At 30.8% G+C, this 24,672-nt stretch overlaps 1 pseudogene; it reads right to left on the minus strand.

Annotated features, from left to right (window-relative positions):
* Positions 1-9,464: 9,464 nt before the first annotated feature.
* Positions 9,465-22,988, minus strand: LOC142621245 (disease resistance protein RPM1-like; annotated as a pseudogene).
* Between the last annotated feature and the right edge of the window lie 1,684 nt (positions 22,989-24,672).

A 24,672-nucleotide genomic window follows, 5' to 3' on the forward strand; every position in this document is an offset into this window, starting at 1 on the left:
TAACAAACCATTCTATATATATTACATTAACTTCATTTACTCTTTGTTTATAAACTGTTTTATGGTATCAGAGCCTTACAAAGACTCATGCCTGTCATCATGGCCCACTACTCCTCTTCTTCCCTTTCCTTTTCTACATCACTATCAGCCACTCTTGCTACTCCCAATTTTTCTCCTGTCAACTTTCAATCCTTGGTCATTGTCAAACTCACCAAAGATAATTATCTTCTCTGGCGTGCCGAAGTTACTCCTTATCTACGTGGTCAGCAACTATTTTTGGCCATGTTGATGGCACCATTATTGCTCCCTCAAAATTCATTACTATAACTGCACCATCTTCCACTACTCCAGTGCAGATTGAGAATCCAGCTTATAGTCAATGGTTTCAAAAGGATTAGGCCATCCTTAGCATTCTAATGTCTTCTCTGTCTGAAGGCATTTTAAGTCAAGTTATCAACTGCACCACCTCTTAAAAGGTTTGGTCCAGATTAGAGAGAATGTTCTCATTCACATCTACTACACGAACGATGCATCTGCGCTCCCAATTGTCTTCCATCACAAAAGGTAAATCCTCTGTCACGAAGTATTTTCAAAAGGTCAAGACACTTTCTGATACCCTTGCTACATTTGGACAGCCACTTCTAGCCTATGAGATAGCCTCCTCCCTGCTCAATGGTCTTGACTTTTCCTATGATCCATTCATGGCCTCTATCTCAACTAACGTGGATCCCCTAACCTTGGAAGACATTTACAGTCGCCTACTTGGTTTTGAACTTCGTCTTGAGTGACACACTAATACTGTTCAATCTATAGTGTGCTCAGCCAACATGGCCACTCACAAGGACCATTCTTGCGGCTGTAATAATGGTCGCAACTCCATTCGACAGAGATCTCAGCAACCATTTCAGGTCGAGGCAGAAGCCGCGGTTGTGGTCGTGGCTCATCTTTCTCCTTTGGCCCTCGTCCAACTTGTCAATTATGCGGCAAAACAGGTCATTTTGAGGAGCTTACTTTACAGCTCCTCAAAATGCTGCTGATATGAATTGGTACCCCGACACTGGCTCTACAAATCACTTGACCACAAAGTATGCCAATTCATGCATGGTCCCATTGATATTTACTGGAGTGCAGTCAAACGTATACTCTGATACCTCAAAGACACCATTAACTATGGTCTTTATCTTCGACCTAGTTCCTCCACTCAATTGTTGGTATACTCTAACACAGATTGGGCTAGTGTTGTGGTTTGACAATGTGGGTGCTACCTAATTGACTGCGAACCCTATCTTTCATGCACGAACAAAGCACTTCAAAATTGATTTTCACTTTGTAAGAGAACAAGTTCGAAATGGGTTTCTACAAATGCAATTTCTATCAAGCAAGGATCAAATTGCAGACATTCTGACTAAACCTCTTGTCTCCACCAGGTTTCATATACTACGAACCAAGCTCAACGTTCTATTACTGCCGTTTCACTTGCAGGGGGATGATAAGGATAATGCAGCACACCATCATGATTATTATAAGGCTCATCATTCAGATAGAGATAAAGGCAAATTGTAATATGATATTTAAACTATCTCTTATGTGTTTGTAATCTATATTATATATATATATATATATATATATATATATATATATATATATATATATATATATATATATATGTAAAAGCTGAAGTGCAATATTCAAAAAAAAGAAAAAAAAAAGCTGAAGTGCAGCATTTATTATTATTACGCTCCAGTTGAGCCACATCAGCGTCTACATCATTATTCTATTTCTTTCCAATTTTTCTATAATATTTTTTAACATTTACTTATACTTTAAATATTTACATTTTCTCCAACCTTTCTCCCTCCCTTTCCTCTTCATCTCCCTACTATCTTTTATTTTAATATCACTTTATCTTTCCCTTCGTCTTCCCTTATTTTGTCTCTTCTTATTCACACTATTTTACAATAAATTTATCATTTTCTCTTCCATTCTTTGCACAGTCTTCCCTCACCAAAAAAAAAAAAAATTATTCAACTGATGTTATTTACTATTCAACTTATCATAAAATTATTTTTATGTATAATTTTAGACTACAAAAACTTGAAATTTAAACATTTAATTGATGACATAACTATTATTTTTTTTATTTTCTTAAAATTTTGCAAGCATGGAGGATATAAGAAGAAATGTAATCTAATGGTGGATTTGTTAAAATTCACATACTCAATATCTTTTTATTGGATACAAATTATAACAAATCCCCCATTAGATTATATTTTTTTTTGGACAAAATTTGGCTACAAACTTTTTTTTTTTAGAGTAATTTGGCTACAAACTTGATTGTAGCCTAAAACTACAATTCTACTCAATATCTTTTTATTGAATGTGAATTTTAACAAATCCACCATTGGATTATATTTTCTTCTTATATCCTTCATGCTTGCAAAAATTTAAGAAAATAAAAAATTAATAGTTGTGTCATCAATTAAATGTTTAAATTTTAAGTTTTTGTAGTCTAAAATTATGTATAAAAATAATTTTATAAGTTGAATAGTAAATAACATTCGATTAACATGAAATTTGTTATATGTGTTAACAACATAAAAAGCATGTAATTCAATGGTAAAAATCTTAAATTATAAAGTAATGTTATTTATTTATTTTTTTTATGGGAGTTGTAGCTTTAGGCTACAACTAAATTTGTAGTCAAAATTTGTCTTTTTTTAATTGCATAATAATAGTAAGGGAAGACGAGGGTACCAATAAATGTTTATAAAGATCTAAGGACTAAGATTCTCATTAAAAGGAAAAAAAAGATTTAAGGAATAAAATGAAATAACCAATAATAATTTGATAAAATAATTAGAAAGTTATATAGTTTATGGACAATTTTGAAAATTTTTTATTTCTTTCAAAAAAATTAAATTTGAATCTTTCTAAAATATCATTCTTACCTAATTACACAATTAGAACTATTAAACAAATTATTACTTTATAATAATCACATTTATTCTTAGGTAAAGAGAATAAAAGGCATCGACAAAAATATAAATTTTTGCATATTAGACTTGTTCACACGACAATTAAATCATTAATAAAAGATGAAGTTTAATATATTTTTTTGATTTTCCATTTTTAAGAGATGCTTTACAATTTACATTCAACTAGTCACAACCCCGCACGATGCACAGGAATATCTAATTATTTTCTAATATTCATAAAATCATATATTATGATTGCTTAACAATGATTAATTGGACCGATTAGAAAAAATAAAAAATTGTAGTAGATAATCTATTGAGATTATTTTCTTTGCAGTAACTACAAAATTGTCCACCCAAAAAGATATCAAATAAAAAATTATTAGCAAAATCTCCTACAAAATTTTCATTAGTGTATTATTGAAGGAGATTCAAAAATTGTGTTTAAAGCTTTAGCAAGCGATTTTTCTGATCGCTCTAGTTTTGGTCACATAGTAAAAGACTGTAAGTCTATAATGGTTTTGCTACAAACCTGCTCTCTCTCATGTTAGACGGCAAGGTAATGGGGTTGCCCATGCCTCAACTAGGAGAGCTAAGAATTCTTTTCCCCTTTTTGTGTGGATGGAATGTGTTCCACCAGGCATTTCTTTTCTAGCTCATGTTGATGTAATTCCTTAAGATTTCTTTAATAAAGATCGTACAAATTTCCTTTTTCTCCAAAAAAAAAAAAAAAAGTTTCAATGTGCATCCTTATATAACAACAACAACAACAATAATGAAAATACAATTGCAATAGCTAAAATATGTCACTCATCCCATCATTTTTGTTTGACTAGTCTTTGTTTTTATCTAAATAAGTGACAATATAGGGTACTCTAATACAACTATGAAGAGTACTTTTTCTACAAACACTACAATTTGTTTACCCAAAAGGATTAAAAAAAATAAAAATAAAAAACTTAGTAAAATCTCATAGTTTAACATCTAAATGGATTACTAAAAAAAAAAAATCAAATTTTAACTTACAAAACAATATTAACACAAATCAAATCAAACCAATGGGACAAAGAAAAGAACTTGTGAACGGGAGTTGGAATACCAAAATACACAAATATGCATAAAATTCTATACAAATTTGCCAAATAGAGAAACAAATATAATGTGACAATTAAATCAATAATAACAAAAACACCATTAGCGGGAAAAAAAATGATTGAAACAATAAAAGACTCCACCAAAAGAGAAAAAAAATTGAAGAGAGAGAGAGAGAGAGAGAGAGAGAGTATTGACCTTTTATGCCATGAACATCTTGGAAGGCATAGGGGAGAGAGGTGGAAACAAAGTAAAAAGAAATTTATAAGAAAATTAAGATGAAATAGGAATAGTTGAAGTAGATGAAAGGTTGGAAATTTAAAAAGACAATGATTGAAAAAATTTCGAAACAGTAGAATTTAAGAAGATGGAGAAAATTTAAAATTTTATAAAGGAATCAAATGAAAATTTTAAAAAGATAATGATTTGAGAGGAGATAAAGATTGAACTAAGAAGACAATAGTTGAAGAAGATGAAATGTTGAATAAAGTAAAAATTGCAAAAAATAAAAATAAGAAATGATGATAATGACGTGGTGCAAAAAGATATTTGTAAAATTTATTGCAAAGCTTCCATATTATATTTAGTATAGATAGATATGTTATATGTATATAGTATTGACCTTTTTTGCCATGAACATCTTGGAAGGCATAGGGGAGAGAGGTGGAAATGAAGTAAAAAGAAATTTATAAGAAAATTAAGATGGAATAGGAATAGTTGAAGTAGATGAAAGGTTGGAAATTTAAAAAGACAATGATTGAAAAAATTTAGAAACGGTAGAATTTAAGATGGAGAAAAATTAAAATTTTATAAATGAATCAAATGAAAATTTTAAAAAGATAATGATTTGAGGAGATAAAAGATTGAACTAAGACAATAGTTTTTTTTTTTTTTTAATACAAAATAGAATTTCTACTCTAGCTTAATCTAAGTGTATATGTGTGTGAAGCTCCTTGCTGGAGACTTGAACCCCGGCCTTTGCCCCCCGAACCCCGGCCTTTGCCCCCCACACCCCACAAGCATTTATACTTGTAGAGTGACCACCACACTAAGGGGGAGCGATGGTAAGAAGACAATAGTTGAAGAAGATGAAATGTTGAACAAAGTAAAAATTGCAAAAAATAAAAATAAGAAATGATGTTAATGACGTGGTGCAAAAAGATATTTGTAAAATTTATTACAAAACTTCCATATTTTATTTAGTATAGATAGATATGTCATATGTATATACATTGTTTTTGGTTTTTGATTATTCATTGATTTTATTTTGTCGTAATATACTTCTAAATTAAAAAAGATGAATATGTAAAGACAAAGTTATATGAAAATTAAAAACACCAGAGATGAATGTGTAAAGTCAATCTATTTATATATTTATTATTGTCAACAAAATTTAGGAATAAAAAATAAATAAGAAAAAGAATAATTATATGACTAATGACATGGGGGATGAGATGGCACAACATGAGCATAGCAACAATAAATGCTACCCTTTAGCTTTTAGATATAAATATAGATATAGATTTTCCTTGATATATTATTTCTATATTAAGAAACGATAGAATCCAGTTTCCTTAAGGGACCAATTTATTTTAATTGCTTTCAATCTTCTCCTTCCTAATAAAAAATCTCATGTAAAATTTCATTTTTACTCTCGTGTTTCATTTTATACTCCATCATTTATAATATGTGACGTATTTGATTTTTTATTTTTAAAACAATATATTTTGGTTACTTGTAAATGAGAGGGGGGGAAATGTGTGATAGTGTAATTGGTAGAACATAAAATAGAAACACTCAAAGCGTTATTGAGGATTTTTATTCCTCTTTATCGTTAATTGATCAAACAATTTGACCTTTTTTATTGTTTTCAAACGATATGTTTCATTAATAATAAAAGCATTGCAATTTGCAATTTAAATCAATATAGTAGGTGACCAATGAGAGAGAATAGAAAATGGAAGTACATAAAATGAAGTGATTCCACCAAGTGAAAAGTTAAAAAACCCTTTATTTATTCCTAATGAAATACCCCCACACTAAAAGGACAAACTAATTGATTAAATAACAGAACATTTAAAAATTCAAACTAATCTCAACCTCAACCTCATGAGGTGTGGTCTCAATAATTAATAAAGAATAAATATATGACATAGACATAAGTAGATTTGAACAGAAATTTACAATCTTCAAATTTATAAAATAATAAAGAAAAGTTTTCAATGCCAACCTCCACTACTCGAAGTCGGTCCCCAAGACCTGCACCACCTGATATTCAATTTGAAGATAGCTGTAGGAACCTAGGAGATCCAAAAGAACAAATTATCAAACTTGGAAACAAATGCTAATTGATGCTTTTAAATACTAAAAATAGGCAAAATAAAGTGGTGAAATATTTTAAAACATAAACTTACTTGAAAATTACAGTTGAATATATTCTTCAAGAAACTTGTAGACTACGAGAGCTTACAAGAGGAGTTTACAATTGAAGGTGATAAAGAAATACAGATAGGGAGGATTGCAAATGAGAAATAATACAAAGAAGGCTTTTCTCCACTTGATGAGAATGAGTAGCCTTTTCTTTCTTCTCAGCAAAACAGAGAATGAGTAGGCTTCTACTGAAACAACTTTTTTCAATATACCGGAAAGCTAAACACTCATAGGGTCTGTTTGGTTGGGAGGATGGAAAAGTGGGAGGATAAAAAATAGAATGAGGATGGAAAAGTGGGAGGATAGAAAAGTTTTTAGTTTTCCTCAGTTGTATTTGGTTGAGAGGGTGGAAAAGTGGAGGGATGAAAAAAATTTTAGTTTGGTTGAAAATAAGATTTATATAAATTTACTATTATGTCCCTCTTAAATAAAAGAGAAAGTAATACATTATAATTTTTTTTTAAAAATTGTGTATAGATGAAAGTAGACATTTCAAAAAAATAGCATAAAAAATCATCTAAAAGTGTTGTCTTAAAAAATAATAAAAATAAAAATTAAGAGAAAAAAAAAAAAAAAAAAAAAACTGAGAAAGTGGGTGCAGTTTTGTCAAAAAAAAAAAAAACTTTTCACACCAATTTTCACTTCAATTTTCTCTCCAATTTGGAGAGATTGTATTTTGAAGGGGGAGGAGAGAAAACTTGTGGGCCCCACCACTTTATTCTCCCCCTCCCCCTTTTAACCAAACAGTGGATAATGTCATTTTCTACCATATTTTCCCCTCTCTATTTTTCATTCTCTTTGTTTTCAGCCCAACTAAACACACTTAAGGATATGGACAGCTGAAATGAAGAGAAATAGAGTGGATGCTATGACTTATTGGAGAAAAAATAATGGACGAAGCTATTCACTTTCTCAAAACTGGTGTAGCTTATTTTACTTCGAGTCAGGTAAGACTTCCTCAGTTAACAACTTTTAACATCCAAGACATATTTTCAGAAATTTTAGAAGATGAGCTGTAGTCATCATTGACCGGGGTTTTTTATTTATTTATTTATTTTTTGGGGGGAGTACTAGTGAAAAACAGAAAAGGTGATTGCTAGCTTTATCACTACGTTGGTCGTTTGAATGATATAGTATCCATTAGCGGACGGTCCATTCAATGGACGATATAGTATCCATTGTATAGGTGAAATCATAGTATCCATTAGTGGACGGCTTTATTTCATTTTCAAATGGATTGTTGTCTTCCCCTGACATAAGAATCTATCTCCACCCCTCGATCTATGAATTTTGCTTTCACCTTCACAATTTGTCTGCTTTTTTATTTTTAATTATTGCTGAGACATTAATTGTTTTGGATTATTACTCCACATTTGTATAGCCATTATCTTATTATATTGAGAAAGCTGTCACGGTCTACGTAGAGACGGCATTTAGCAATAATCTCCTATATTTTCTTTTTTGGAGGCATCGGTGAGTAATTGTCATTGGACATTGGATCTTGGCTTTTTCAAATATGACTTGGGATTGATCACTTGGACTGGATGATTGATTTTTTGAATCTGTTTAATCAGATTATGCAGCAATGTTACATGACTATACTCCAAATTACTTGGTACTTTTTACTTGTCCAAAAGAAATAAACCACTCACTCTAATGCCCATTTAAGCATTTGAGATGGAAGACACCGCGGTATTTGCTTGAAATTCATCCATATTTTTATTCATAAAATTAACATTTCAGATGGAAGGTCACATGAGGATTAGAATGTAGTGATCATTCTATTAAGGATTAGAATGCAGATTTGTTAAATACTTCAGGACACAATCATGTATTCCAGTTGGTAAAAAAAATGTCAAAAAAAAAAAGTTGGTAGAAAGCATTGTAAGCTAAGAACATCTTCTATAAAATGTCCCACTGGGCGGCCGCACTTTTGATGTGTCGCAAAATTTGCAAAATATTTATATTAATTTTTTTACATTGACATTGTTTTGAAATTATTTGAGAATTTAAGGGTTTGTATTGGTACATGTATTTAAACAACAGTTTTTAATTTTTTTGGAAATAGGTGTGGGTACAAAAGTGTGTGGAAATATGTGTAATGTTGTTTAAAAAATGAAATCATGGGTTTAAGATCATGTACCAAATAGGGCCTAAACTTTATTGTTTTTTTTTTTTTTTTTTTGTTGATGCCCAGTCTTTAGTTAAGGTTGCTAAAGAGACTGAAGAGGCAAGGATGTAGTTGGAGGAGAGTCCCTCATTTTTCTTTCTGATTGTACAAAATGATATTTCTTGAGAGAAACATTTTATTTCCTTTTATTGTTATTATTATTATTATTTTAAAAAATTGACCAAAATAAATTGTTGGTCTCTAAACTTTAACTCATGGGTCATTTTAGTCCCTAAAGTTGTGATAACTATTAGTCGCTGATAAACTTAAGTGATAGTTTTTGAGTCCTTCAAAAACTTTAAGTGATCTATTTTAGTTCCTAACAAAGTTAAAGTGGTCACATTTAGTCCCTATGGAGAGATGACCAGTTAGTTTCTAGTGGTCACATGGCATCCAAGGGACTAAAAAGTAAAAACAAGTACTTTAAACTTTAGGTACTAAAATCGCTCATGATAATTTCTGGGGACCAACAATATATTTCAGCCTTAAAAAGAGAGAAGAAAAAAAGAGGCTGAATGGAAAATTATTCATCATGTCATAAACAACACAAAGGAAAAGCATTGGACATCTAAGCTTAAAGTAAGCATATGTTGAAAAGCACGAACAGGCAATAAGTGGCAATATTTACCATTGCAAAACAGGGAACCATATAAGAAAGAACTGGAATAAGTAATAAGAGTTCTTCATCGAGAAGTCATTAGTTAAAAAGATTTGCAACAGTTAAAGTAGTGTACCATTTCTTAATTTACAAACACTAAGAATTTGGGACAAGAGATTTAACTAATGAAAGAAACAAATTTCAGCTTCAAAAAAGAATAGGAATCAAATAAATATCTTAGCTCAAAGCCTAGGATTTATGGTTTTAGAGACACTGGCTTTTAATGACAACCACCCAATTGTATCAGGGCTCCTGAGTTGGCCTAGCTTTTTCTTACCACGGTGAATTAAGTACTCAATGTAGAGGGAAATTTCCCAATCTATTTGCTTGGAATTACACAGAACTCAGCTAATACAATTGATTGAATTGTACATCGATCTTCACCAGATTTGGAACAAGCTGCATGCAAATTCCCTCTAAATAGCCTCCATAGCATCTTCTCATCAAGTATGCAATTGGATATGCTTTCTGAACAGAAAGAAAAGGAGCCTATGAACTTTCTACACCCACACTGCCTGGCAGCATAAGACAGTTTATTTGTAATGTTTAAACAAAAATAACCAAACATATATTTCAAGGAAAACAATAAGGAAAGCATATTTGTAAGCAAAGAGAAGAGGCATCTTCCTTCTTACTATCAAAATGATTACCAAAAGAGAAAGAGATGCATCTGATAGAGGAGAGAAATTACAAAAAGTGGCTGTTACATATATTAGTATATGCGAAGGCAACACTGAATAACAAAATAATAACTTGAGTCATGACTAAGAGTACGATTACAAATTCAAATAGATATTGCTAACTTAAGTAACACAAAAGTATCAAGTTGCAGTTCTGATCACGTATTAGAACACTGAAACAAAATTGTTCCAACATGTATTACTTTGATATTATGACTTTGAGCACTAATTTCTCTTCATGAACAGACAACCTAACAATGAGGAATGTAATAAAAATACAGTTTAAAACAACATATTTGCTACCCAAAAGAAGAATTGAAAAAAAAAAAAAAAAAGAGAGGAAAAAAAAGGGAAATTCCATTAAGAATTTATATGTACGTCAAAGATTTTTAATGAGGACTCAAGAACCATAGGTTAATGGTCAAAGATGCATTAACAAAGGGAAAACAATTAAACTATGATTATACTAATCAAAAAAAATAAAATAAGCCTTAATGACATCTCTATATATATACAAGTATAGGAAACTAAAGAGCATACGGTGTAAAGCTAAAACAGAATGTGGGAACCTTCTTATTTTTTCCTCAACTTGATACAACCACTATTTCATCACTTTCAAGCATGGGTACAGAACTGGAAGGGGATTGCTCATCTACCATCTAGTAGTTTGTACATCTACAAGGTACTAAGATTAAGAGATGATGCAAAAAAAAAAAAGTATGACTAAGAGCGTCTACCCATAAACAAGGCACTAGTCCAGTAGTCCCCCCTACACAATCTCCTAAAAAGTAAAAACAACCATGCCTCAGCTTTGGGAGGGGAATACCTATGAGGAAAGTATGAGGGACAACATGTATAAAGTCGAGAAATTTATTTCTGAACTTACATGTTGCTTCTCAAATGGATAGAAGCATGTACAAGGGAATCAACAAAAAGACATAGTAAGCGTGTACCAAGCTATTATTAATCAAAGTTTTTCATGATGACACGTTCTCAAATTATACAAGAAGCAAAGTAAGCATTTGGAAGTTTGAAACACAGATATTTATATATATATATATATATATATATATATATATATATATATATATAAACAAATGGAGCAAATATGTAGCTTATTAAAATAGACTAATACATGTTCCAAATCACAAATAAGACATCATATCCAAACCAAGTCTAAGAAACCTTTGTACGTACAATTGAAAATCATATGCATGAAAGATGTAATGAAAAATCCAGCGAAAGTCTTGGGGTTACATAAGTCACCATTTGTATCTTCCAATCACACAACGTCCACAGAGGACTTTCCTCAAACATATGGTAGGCTTTGCATACCCACATAGCATTAAGAGTTAGACCCCAGAAACTAATTCTATCTATTTTGAGGAACTTGGTGAGCTTATGCCAAGATGGTAGCTAAAAAAAACTACAAGCAATCAAGCAGTAGAAAGCATTAGTGAGCCTGATTCTACGGTACACCAGGGAAAAAAAACAGAGATACGGTAAAGTAAAATCAATCATTAGAAAAGATTACTTATTTTTCATGTCAGAAAACATTAGTTCCATTTCAAAGTGAATTAATAATATAATATAACAGATAGACATGAGAAGCTACCTTCATTAAACATTCCGGATTACTAACGGATGTAGATATTTGGGATGTGCTGCACCTTTGGAAAATCCACGCTTTCTTCTCCTTCAATGCGATTTTGAAGTTCCATTAAGACAGATTCCAAAATTAGTTCTTGGAGATTTTGAAGGTATTCAATGCCCTTGGGCACTGTGTTTAACTGCATACAGCTGATAATATGTAGGGATTTCAGATTGGGCATCACCCCCTTTTCTATTATTATCTCATTCAATTGAGGGAAATTACGAATTTTTAAACTTGTCAGCTGAAGAAAGCCTGTACTGAAAAATAGCTGTTTTCCAACATAGGCATTAGTAAGCGCAAGACTTCCCAAATGGGGCAAAGCAGCGATGTGAGGGAGTAAATCTTCTTCCAGTCTCGACCAACGTAGATGCAAATATGTGAGGCTTTGAAGTGAATGAAACCACAGTGGCACCTTTTCTAGTTTTCCAGCCAGAACAAGCTTTTGAAGGTTGGTAGGAGGAGATAAAAGTGCATCCATACGGAGGGTTTCCTCCGCATTTGTAACCATGACACACAAGAAGCGCATAAGCTTCATGTTATGAATTGAATCACATAAGTCCATCTCATCTGCTGCTTTCACATTTGTAAGACCGATCATGGTAAGCTGAGTCATGCTCCGAATCTGTTTCAACAAGTCACCTTTTATTTCTAAATGTGTCACAACTTGCAAATTTTTTAATCTACAGATATTTGATGGTGTTCACGGCCCAATAAAAAATTTGAAATCATTCCAATTTCCAGTGAATTGGTGTAGAATTAGATGTCTCAAGCTTTGCAACTTTCCAATTCCATGAGGAAGGGCCTTTATTTGTGTGTCCGTGATGTCCAAGGTTTGAAGATTAAGGAGCCTCCCTATGGAATTTGGGAGTTTCTTAAGTAAAGTTCCCCTTAAATTCAAATATCTTAAGTTGAATAATTCAAATGCTTCATCAGGCAATTCATCAATGGGAGCATCCTCCAAATCTAGAACCCTTAACATTTTACTTCTTGTAGGCAATGTTTTCAACGACTTGTTAAAAACAAGAAAAGAACGGAGCTTTGACATACCCGTAAATGATTTGACTTCTCCATCGGTTTTGTGAATTGAAATGCGGCGTGCTTCGCAATTTGTCATTTCTTCTCTTCCAACATGTACAACACCAATCTTCTCTCTCTCTGATATTGATAGAGCAAGCTCCCGCAGAATATCATGCATTTTACATCTCCTTGGCCTTCCAAATTCATTCCTTTTTACAACTTGAAGCATGCTTCGAAAAATGAGTTCTAATAGATAGCTCTCTGCTACTTCCTCTGGCATGGACCTTTTATCTTGTTCTACAAATCCTTCTGCCATCCATAGCTTAATGAGCCTTTTTCTTCAAATCTCACGATCTTTTGGGAAAAGAGAGAAATATAAGAAACAATGCTTCCTGATATGGTAACTGAAACTAAGTGACAAAATGCTCTTTGCTGCTTCTAGCTTAGGATTCTTACTTAACTCCAATTCAAGTTGTTGTAAATTTCATTCCACTAAGACCTATATTTGGAATACATAAGACTGCCTAAAGCCGCAATTGCAAGAGGTAGGCCTTCACATTTTCCCACAAGTTCTTGAGCAAAAGATTTAAGCTCCAGTGGACAACTTCCATTAGGACTGCTTGAGAATACTTTCTTGCAAAAGAGTTCCCAAGCCTCTTTCGTTAGCAACAATTCCATTTTATGAATGTGATGTTTACCTCCCATTTGATGGCAAGCTACATCATCTTCTTTTCGAGTTGTAAGGATGATTCTACTCCCAAAACAACTATCTCGAAGTGATACCTTTATTTCATCTAAGAGGTTTGTGTCCCAAACATCATCTAGGACAAGTAGATACCTTTTCTTCTCTAAATAATTCACCAGTGTTTTTACTAACACTCTGTAGTTCATGGAATTCAAGTCTGCTGGATTTGTTTCCTTCCTTGACTCGTGGAATTCCTTAATCAAGCTCCTCAATACGTCTTCTAATTCATATGCTTGGGAAATTGTGATCCATGCACAACAGTCAAAATGTTTCTTTACATCATCATTATTGTAGGTGTTGGCAGCTAGTGTGGTCTTGCCTGAACCTCCCATCCCAACTATTGAAATGACAGTCAGATGTGGTTCTTCATCCATCAACCAATCCATTATCGATTGCCTTTTCTTTTCAATCCCTACAAGTTCATCTTCTTTAAAGAAAAGAGTTGATTCAGCATGACGCATCGCCCATTTATGAGTATCTTTAGAACTAGTTCCCTCTCTACGATCACTATCATATCTTTGCTTCCTCTTTGGCATGGCGCCCTTGATAATCCCATTAATTTTCTGTATCTTGGTGGCTGTTTGATGCCTAACCCAAAGATTTATTGGAAAGTAAATAGTGTGGTGAAGGATCCAAGAACATCCTCCCTGAATTTGTTGGCTATTGATGTGATACATGAACTCATCAATAATGTCTTCAGCATCATATACCCTGTCCCTCACATTTGCCACCCAAGTTTTCTCTGTTTCACTTTCGGCTTCCTTCATATTAGCATCAATTAAGAAAGATAGCATGCTTCTTAACTCATCCTTGAGATCGTCAATTGCATCACCAACCCCCCATAACAACGATGCTTCAGTTGAAAGGATACTGTTAATCAAGAGATATACTACAGCTGTGGCCATTTTTAACTTCGAACTCCCTTCTAGCTCAATCGATCACTAAGTTTTTAGGTTCCCCTTCTTCCAATCATATCACATCAAAGAGAGAGAGTGCCATGCTTTGACTCGTTGCTCGCCGGTCCAAAGAGACCTTCATAAAAAGAATAGAGATGAGAGATATAATGCATGAAGGAATTCTAATTCTCAAAAAAGAGTAGCGATACATGTCAACTAAGTTCTTTTTTTTGGAAGGAGGGAGGACTCCCATAAGAGTGAATATTTTCTTGGGAAGAGGAGGATATCTTTGTATTTATAGAAACTAGCTGCAGATCCACGCGATGCGTGGGAATATATAAATATTATGTAATGGGCTATAATATATCATGAGTAACAATTAATTCAAATATTATCTATTTAAAAAATATATATATTTCTACAAGTTTTTTATTTTATTTTATTTATCTTTTTATCTCAAAAAATAATCATTCTATTTTTTTTTTGTATAATTAATATTTTTTTAAGGTGAGCCATATTCTTCTAACTTCTGTTGTAGTGTGTTATATTTTCCTAATATACAACTAAACTTTATAAGTTTCAAATCTTTTATTCAAAATTTTCATTTCTTAAGAAATAAAGAGATTATCATAATAATAAAAACTCATCACAAAATTACAATACTGTCTTAACCAAAAATTAAAATGAAATCAAAGGAATAAAAGTTAGACTTTATAATAATTTATTACTCAAAAAATTGGTAGGCATATTCAAATTCAGTCATATAGATTGTGTTTTGATAGAAACTCAAATTTCTATTCCCAAAAAAAATTATGTATTAACCCAAACCAAAATTCAACCATTACTATTAAAGGGAAATTAAAAAAGCACAACACCAAAACAAATATTCAAAAAAAAAAAATATCAACCTTAATCAAAATTATAAGAAATAACAAAAATCTACCAAAAGAAAGTAAAGATATTATATATACACACACACACACACACACACATATATATATATATATATATATATATAGAGAGAGAGAGAGAGAGAGAGAGAGAGAGAGAGAGTACTCATAGTTATTTTGCTGGAAAAATAGGATTAAATAGAAGAAATGATATCAAATTTATACAAAATAAAATGGAGAGAATAAGAGTCAAAATATAAGAAAGAGAAAGGGATGAAGGAAGTGTAACAGTAGAATAGAGAGTAGTGGGGAGATAAAGAAGCAAATAGGAAAGGGAAAGATTGGAGGAAGTGTAACCGTGATTAATAGGGAGAAGAAGATTTTTTTTTTTTTTTTTTTTTGTTGAAAATAGGTAGAATTAAAGTTCAAAAAGAGGAAAAAAAAAAAAAAAAAGGTACAAAATAAGTGGATTATGTAGCCCAAATAATAGTTACATTCTTAGTCTTACTCATCTAGATGTATATGAATATAGCATAATATGGAGTCCACAAGCATAAGAGTAATATTCAAGCGCACAAAAATTTACACGAAGATATGTTTGCTTTTCATTTCCTATTTTTTTATTATTATTCATAGAATGCTAATTTAAATTCATTGTTTTTGTAAGACCATGTTTACTCTACACTATTTAATTATAAAGTTTCTAGGGTACATCATATATTTGATGGTTGGTTTAAATGATATCTTTAAAAGATTTTGTTTGAATAATTTAATACTTTACATTATATATCTTTGGTTATTTTTTTTAGTAATGGTAGTTTATTAACTTATTTGAAAAGTATTTTCTTTTGACCATTCACAAAATGATCTTTAATGAATTAGTAACTAATAGGGAGAAGAAGAGTTTAACAATAAAATGATCATTAATAATATTCTTACACATTGCGTGAGTTTGCGGCTAGTTATTATAAAAAAGCACACTCTTACATTTTAAACATTTCTTCATGTTCCGTTAACATTGTCCTACCCAATCTATTCTAGCAATTTGACATGATTACGGGTAGACAATTGTTCTTTGCTTAAACTCTGAAAACAACTAAAGTAGATAGCTAGATTCCTAAAAATAGAACATTAGTAATTCAATAACAAAAATAAACATAAAGTCTAGACATACTACGGTAATTACATTAACACGAAAGGGAAAAATGGAAATGAAAAAGAATGATCAAAGTTTTCAATCCATGATCAGCAACATTACTTTCAAAAGGAACTCATATTCTTAGCCATAGAAAAAAAAAAAAAAAAAAAAACTCCTATTGTTTAGGCATATATGCATCCTTGAATTTACCAAGCACTTTTTCACTCTATACCAAGTATATATGTTAATTTTGTTTGTATTCTGTAGAATCTCTCTAATAAATTCATTTTTTTAAGTGTACATGACATCCAATAAATTTAAAAACAACGTTTCAAATCCAATGTTTTACTAATATTTGAAAAAATATTTTACTTCAAAACAAATGGAGCGTCTATTATACACAATTTTACACATATACTAAAATATAGATTTCAGTGCGTTTCAAGGACGTGTGTAAAATTGTACGTAATAGAGTGTGTGGGCTGTATTTTCCCATATAAAAAAGATCACTACTTTGTAAAAGTGGAGAAATTTATTTTTCTTTTCTGTGGGTTGAGGAGAAGAGACCAATGTGAACTAAACATGTACCGCATGAACTTCATTGACCAAAGATAACTCTCCAGCTTCTTTTTAAGAAAACAATAATAATAATATAAAATTCTACTGGACTAAACATTATTGTGCTTTGAGCACCTTCTATTTGGTTAGCCTTTCATCTACTCTTTTAGACTCTTGTGTCATTCATTAATTTTCCATTTCCAAGTACTCTCTGCTATAGTGGAGTAGCTTGGTTCTATCATTTCCCCAACATCTAAGCGGTGTTCAACAATGCAGAGAAAAGGCAACGGTGCTCAATGATCGAAATTTTCATCACGAAGGACAAAGAAAAAGAAAAAGAACTATAGTCATGTAGATTGTGTTTTGATAGAAACTCAAATTCTTATTTCCAAAAAAAACTACGTATTAACCCGAACCAAATATTCAAAAAAAAAAAACTATGTATTAACCAAAACAAATATTCAAAAAAAAAAATCAACCATAATCAGAATTATAAGAAAGACCCATAAAAAAAATGATAAGAAAGAACAAAAATCCACCGAGAGAGAGAGAGAGAGAGAGAGTACTCACAGTTAGTTTGTGAGAAAAATATGGATTATATGGGAGAAATGACACCAAATCTATACAAAATAAAATAAGGAGAAGAAGAGTCAAAATATAAGAAGAGATAGTGATGAAAGAAGTGTAACAATCAAGTAGAGAGTAGTGGGGAGATAAAGAAGCAAAGAGGAAGGGTAAAGGTTGGAGAAAGTGAAATAGTAACTAATAGGGAGAAGAAGAGTTTTTTTTTTTTTTTTTTTCTTTAAGTAGTGGGCTGCATTTATAGGGCTGGGATTTATAGGGCTGAAAATAGTAAAAACCATTTTAAAATTGTTGGACAAATTTTTTTTTTTAAATGACATGGCAGCTAATGTGGCGCAACGTGAGAGCAGCAGCATTAAACGCTACGCTTCAGCTTTTAGTAATATATAGATATTGCCATATTTTTACTGACAACATTTTCAAAAATAATTATCATTGTTTCCTATGTTTGTATTTATGAGACCAACATGTAGTCTAATGGGTCATGTCAACATAAGAAGGATTTGTACATTAGTACTCTTTTATATTAACATTTAGTGGAAAGGGTTCGATAATATAATTAGAAATTATTATAGGTGGTTCAAGGACTGAATTTTGACTTTTAATTTCATTCTAAACAAAACAATGAAGCATTTCCAAGAAATCATTTTTATCTCTTTCTCAACAAACAAACAAAAAAAAAGAAGAAGAAGAAGAAAAAAGATATCATTTTTATCTTAATACACGATTAACACTATTGAACAAATTATTTCTTTATAACAATTGCATATATTCTCAAGTAAAGATATTAAAATATAATAGGCACTAATAAAATATATAAAATTTTGCATATACGACCTGTTCTAGTGACAATTATATCAACAACACAAGACTAAGATTTGTTTTGGCATGTTTGAGAAATGCTATATAGTGGGTTCTAGACCTTCCGATTAGCCCAATTAGTAAAGTTTTTTAGTGTTGCATAAGAAAATTAGGTTTAAACCTAGTCTATACCAAAAATTAATTAGTGTTTTGTGATAATAATAAAGAGTAATGTTTATGGAGTAAGCACTACAGGTTTAAGTCCTATCATATCTTTTTATCAAAAAAAAAAGTCCTATCATATCTAAAAATAAATGTTACACATTTCAATTTTCCTTGATTTATTATTTCTTTATTAGGAAACCATGTAGCAAGTTTGCATAAGAGACCAATTTATTTTAATTGTTCTAAAATTGCTTCTTATCAATATATATATTGTCTCATTTTGTCTTTTAGTGTTCTACTTTATACTTCACAAAATCATGTTATATGTTTGATTTTTTTTTCCCTTTTAAATTTTGATTACTTAGAAAAATTATATGACAATTTGTAATTAGTGGAGTTTAAAGTGTTATAAAGTAATTTTATTTCTCTCATCTAACATTACTTTCTTGAAACTTGTTCCTGTCATCAAATGGTGCCCGACAGGCATTTCCCCCAAGGCACTAATGTTCTTCTCTATTTGGTTCCCGACCTGGCTTAGGACCTCGAATTTATATTGGACTTCAACCTGATGTAGGCCTTGACCTGGCTTTAATCCCTAAACTTCAATGCAGAAGGAAGCTAACGGATTGGGCCCATACCCAGGGCCCATGCACTTATCATTATTTCATCCAACAATTTCGCTTTAAAAAAAAAAAAAAGTTTCAATGATAATAAAAGCATCACAATTACAACCAATACGTTAAGACAAAATGTGACTATTTTTTTTTTTTTTGAGAATGAAAATGTGATCAATTAGAGAGAATAAAAAAATTGATAAATAAAATGAAATTATTCTACTGAGTGAAAAGATATAAAAACAATTATCTATTCCTTAGGATATACCTCCACACTTAAAAATGAAATTTACTATTAAAAAGGATGAACTAATTGGTTAAATAGTAGGCCAATAAGAAAAAAAAAATCAAAATTCAAAGTTACCTAACCTCAAGCTAAGAAATTAGGTCACGGTGATTAATAAAGGAGAATATACACACACACACACACACACACACACACACTCTCTCTCTCTCTCTCTCTCTCTCTCTTTATAAGAGGATTCCTCTCTTTGGGCTGGACTTTTATGTGATTCAAAAATACCTTTAAACCTTACTTTAACAGGAAAAAACTTGAGGACAACTCGGTAAAAATAGATTTCCAGCTCCACTTAAAATACCTACAAAATAAGACACTCTTCTACTAATCCATGTCTTCAAAAAAAATTTATCCGAAATATAAATAAAAAATAAAAAATAAAAATTATGACACTAGACCCAAAAAAATAATTTATTCTTTGACCGTACGATAAGGCTAGTATATTGTTACAAACATGAGAGAGGTCGAATTGGAATCCTTCTCATAAAATAAAAAAGAGAAACTAAGCTACAAGACTGGCATAAAGAATAGATATATGATAGAGTTATAGACAACACCAAATGGTTGATCTAGTGGTTTCCAAAACCTCATGAGATATATGAGATGATGAGTTCGGAACTCCTAATCAAAGAAAAGTCATGTACTTTTTTTTTGAGGGGGAGATAGTCATGTACTTGATTAGCTTTAGACACTATGTTAGGAAAAAAAATTGTTATAACCATAAATAGAACTGAACAACAATTTACAATCTTCAAAATAATAAATAAAAATCTTCTCGTTAATCAATATGTCACAATAGATAGCACAAATAAATCAGTTTTTTTAATAGTCCGAAATAAGATTTGTAGTTCCAGCGTCCCACAAAATGTTACTTATTAATAACAACTTTTCACTTATAGGGTTCTACACTTCTACTTGGAGTAGCCCAACTTAAGGTTTTGAAAGCAAGTGTAATGGAAGAATAGCATGTGAGGTTTTTTAATTTTTGTTCCCCTTCTTTTTCGAGAGAAACAATTTTAACTCATGAAATTTTCTGGGGCACTATATACTATAGCCTATGTCAACGTTTGGGTCTTATATATAGTGATAGTCTGTGTCAATGTCAAAAAAACAAGACTCTGATTACAATTTTACTAATAAGGGTTTTTAACAATTGAAAAGTGTTAGGTTCTAAAAGTTTAGTGATAGTGATAGTTTGTATTTATCTAAATTAAAAAATGATAGATATTACTATTTGTCGGTGACAACATTTTCAATAATTAAAATATATATCATCGTTTCCATATGGTCTGTATTTATACACCAACATGTTGTCTAATTTGTCTGGTCAACAATGGAAGAATGTGTACAACTGCACAAATTTTTTTTTTCTTAGAAGAGTATACAGCTGCACATTTATATTAGTTTTTTTTTTAATTGAACAATAATGGTAAGGGAAGGTGAGGATACCAGTAAATGTTTATAAAGATTTATTAAGAACTAAAATGAAATAACGTATAATCTGATAAAAGAATTAGAAAATTTTATAGTTTATGGACCAAAATTTTGACATTTTTTATTTCTTTTGAAACAAAATAATTGAAAATTTCTAAAATATTATTCTTATCTTTTCTAAAATATCATTCTTATCTACACAATTAAAAATTTTGATCAAATTATTACTTTAATTATGATAATCACATTTATTCTCAAGTAAAGATATTAAAAAACATCAACAAAAATATAAATTTTAGCATATAATTAAGACTTATTCAAGTGAAAATTAAATCACTTCTCAAAAAAAAAAGTGAAAATTAAATCATTAACAAGATGAAGTTTAATAAATTTGTTTTTGATTTGCTTTGTAAGAGATGATTTGCAATTTACATTTTAGTTTTCCTTGATCTATTATTTCTATATTAAGAAACCTTAGAGTCATGTTTCCATGAGGGGACCAATTTATTTTAATTGTTTTGAAACTTCCCTCCTTCAACAAAAATCTCATATCAAACTCTGAGAATTTCATTTTATACTCCATTATTTATAGCATATAATATGTTGGGTTTTTTTTTTTTTTTTTTAAGTGTGACTGTATAGTGTATACAATTTTTTTTAATACAAAATAGAAATTTTACTCTAGCTTAATCTAAATGTATACATGTGTAATGCTCCCTTCTAAAAACTTGAACTCCAACCCTTACCCCTACAAAAAAAATTTGAACTTGTAATGTAACTATCGTGCTAAGAGTACTCAGTGTATAGTGTACACAATTGGTGGTGCATAAAGTGAGGATTGATGATTATTTTTTCCACTTTATAATTAATTGATCAAACAATTTGGCATTTTTTTTCTTTTCAATTTTTTTTTAGAGAATTTCAACCTATGTCATCCACTCCTCATGATAACTCTTTATCATCAAACCAAAATACCAATAAGTTTTTAGTGTAGACGGGAATTAAACCCCAGATCTCTTATTCAACCATCAGAGACTTTATCGGTTGAGCTAATTGGAATTCACTATTTTCAAACTTGATAATAAAAGCATTGCCAATATTCAATTTAAAGATAGATGTAGAAACCTAGGAGATCTAAAAGAACAAATAAAAAAAAAATATATATATATATATATAGAAACAAATCCTAATAAATGCTTTTAAATATTTATAATATGCCAATACAATGGCAAAATATTTTAAAGAATAAACTTACTTGAAAATTTCACTTGAATATTTTCTTTCCACTTCAAGAGCTTACGTACAAGAGGACTTTACAGTAAAGAAATACAGGCATTGAGGATTGCAAATGAGAAATAATATCAAGTCAGTATTTCACTTGAGAGTTGAGAATGAGTAGCCTTCTCTTTGAAGATAGATGTAGGAACCTAGGAGATCTAAAAGAACAAAATATCAAATATTATATCAATTATATTCTGTTTTATATCAAGAAATACATGACAATCACACTATCTATATATATTTTTTTATAAATTGATAACATTTAAACATTACTACTATTTTTAAATCTTTTTAATTTGATAACATGAATGTAAAAAAGTCTTTCCGTACGTCACACGGATTAACGACTAGTTAATAATAACAACCAATACTTTGTTTCATGAATAATAATATAATTATAATAATAAATAAAATTATAATCCTAGGCAAAATTCTTCAATTTTGTTATTTATTTTTTTTATTGTTCAATGTTTTCTATTTTTTTTTAATTGTTCAATGTTTCCTGTGAAAACACAAATAACAAGTTACTTTACTAATAAAAAGAAAAACTAATTTTTTTTGAGAAAGAAAAGACAAACTAATTGATTAAAAACTCAACCTCATTAGGTGCGGTCTCAATAAATAATAAAGAATAAATATATGACATAGACAAAAGTAGAATTAAACAACAATTTACAATCTTCAAATTTATAAAATGATATATAAAAGTTTTCAATTCCAACCTCCATTACTCGAAATCGGTACCCAAGACTTGCACCATCTGATATTCAATTTGAAGATGTAGAAACCTAGGAGATCCAAAAGAACAAATTATCAAATATAGAAACAAAAGCTAATTTATGCTTTTAAATATTTAAAATATACAAATACAGTGGTGAAATATTTTAAAGAATAGACTTACTTCACTTCAAGAGCTTACAAGAGGAGTATACAATTGAAGGTGATAAAGAAATATTATAAATAGGTAGGATCGCAAACGAGAGAAATAAATTAAATAATATAAAGATGATTTTTCTCCGCTCTGTATTTCGCTTGAGAGTTGAGAATGAGTAGCATTTTCTTTCTTCTTAGCAAAACAGAGAATGAGAGTAGTCTTTTACTACAGACTTGAAGCAGCCATTGCTGACCGGTGAACCACTTTCTTTCTTCTTATTTTGTTTTCACTTGGCCGTTCCTCTGTACTGTAGAATGATTATGCACTTTTTTCACTTTTCTGACTTATTTTGTTTTCACTTTCTTCTTATTTTGTTTTCATTTGGCTTTTTCCTCGCGCTTTCCTCTGTACTGTAGAATGATCCTCACTTTTACGACTTTTTGCTTAACTGCTTGTCTGCTTTTTTGACTTTCACTGGTCTGTTTCTTGAATTATTACGTCACACAGCTTTTTTTTCAGACTATTGCTTCACATTTTTTTAATTTATTAGGAAAAAGATGACAGCTCATGTGCTTCGCTATTTGAGACGGCCTTCAATAGTCATATTATGTTGGAAAAGATGTCACCAATTCACACTTGACATTGACAAGAGTAATACCTCCTGTATTCCTTTTTTCGTAGGAGACTTGATAATAAAATCTAGATAAGTTTTCAACATCCAAGACATATATTTTCAAAAATGTTAGAAGATGAGCTGTAGTCATCATTGACTGGGGTTTTTTTTTTTTTTTTAGGAGGGTTACTAGTGAAAAACAAAAAAGGTGATTGCTAGCTTTATCACTACGTTAGTCGTTTGAATGATATAGTATCTATTAGCGGACGGTCCATTCAATGGACGATATAGTATCCATTGTATAGGTGAAATCATATAGTATCTATTAGCGGACGGTCCATTCAATGGACGATATAGTATCCATTGTATAGGTGAAATCATAGTATCCATTAGCGGACGGCTTTATTTCATTTTCAAATGGGTTGTTGTCTTCCCCTGACATAAGAATCTATCTCCACCCCTCGATCTATGAATTTTGCTTTCACCTTCACAATTTGTCTGCTTTTTTATTTTTAATTATTGCTGAGACATTAATTGTTTTGGATTATTACTCCACATTTGTATAGCCATCATCTTATTATATTGAGAAAGCTATCACGATCTACGTTGAGACGGCATTTAGCAATTATCTCCTATATTTTCTTTTTTGGAGGCATCGGTGAGTAATTGTCATTGGACATTGGATCTTGGCTTTTTCAAATATAACTTGGGATTGATCACTTGGACTGGATGATTGATTTTTTGAATCTGTTTAATCAGATCATGCAGCAATGTTACGTGACTATACTCCAAATTACTTGGTACTTGTCCAAAAGAAATAAACCACTCACTCTAATGCCCATTTAAGCATTTGAGATGGAAGACACTGCGGTATTTGCTTGAAATTCATCCATTTTTTTATTCATAAAATTAAGATTTCAGATGGAAGGTCACGTGAGGATTAGAATGTAGTGATCATTCTATTAAGGAATAGAATGCAGATTTGTTAAATACTTCAGGACACAATCATGTATTCCAGTTGGTAAAAAAAAACGTAAAAAAAAAAAGTTGGTAAAAATCACTGTAAGCTAAGAACATCTTCTATAAGATGTCCCACTGGGCGGCCGC

Source organism: Castanea sativa, chromosome 12, assembly GCF_040712315.1.
Source record: "Castanea sativa cultivar Marrone di Chiusa Pesio chromosome 12, ASM4071231v1".
Classification (NCBI taxonomy): Eukaryota; Viridiplantae; Streptophyta; class Magnoliopsida; order Fagales; family Fagaceae; genus Castanea; species Castanea sativa.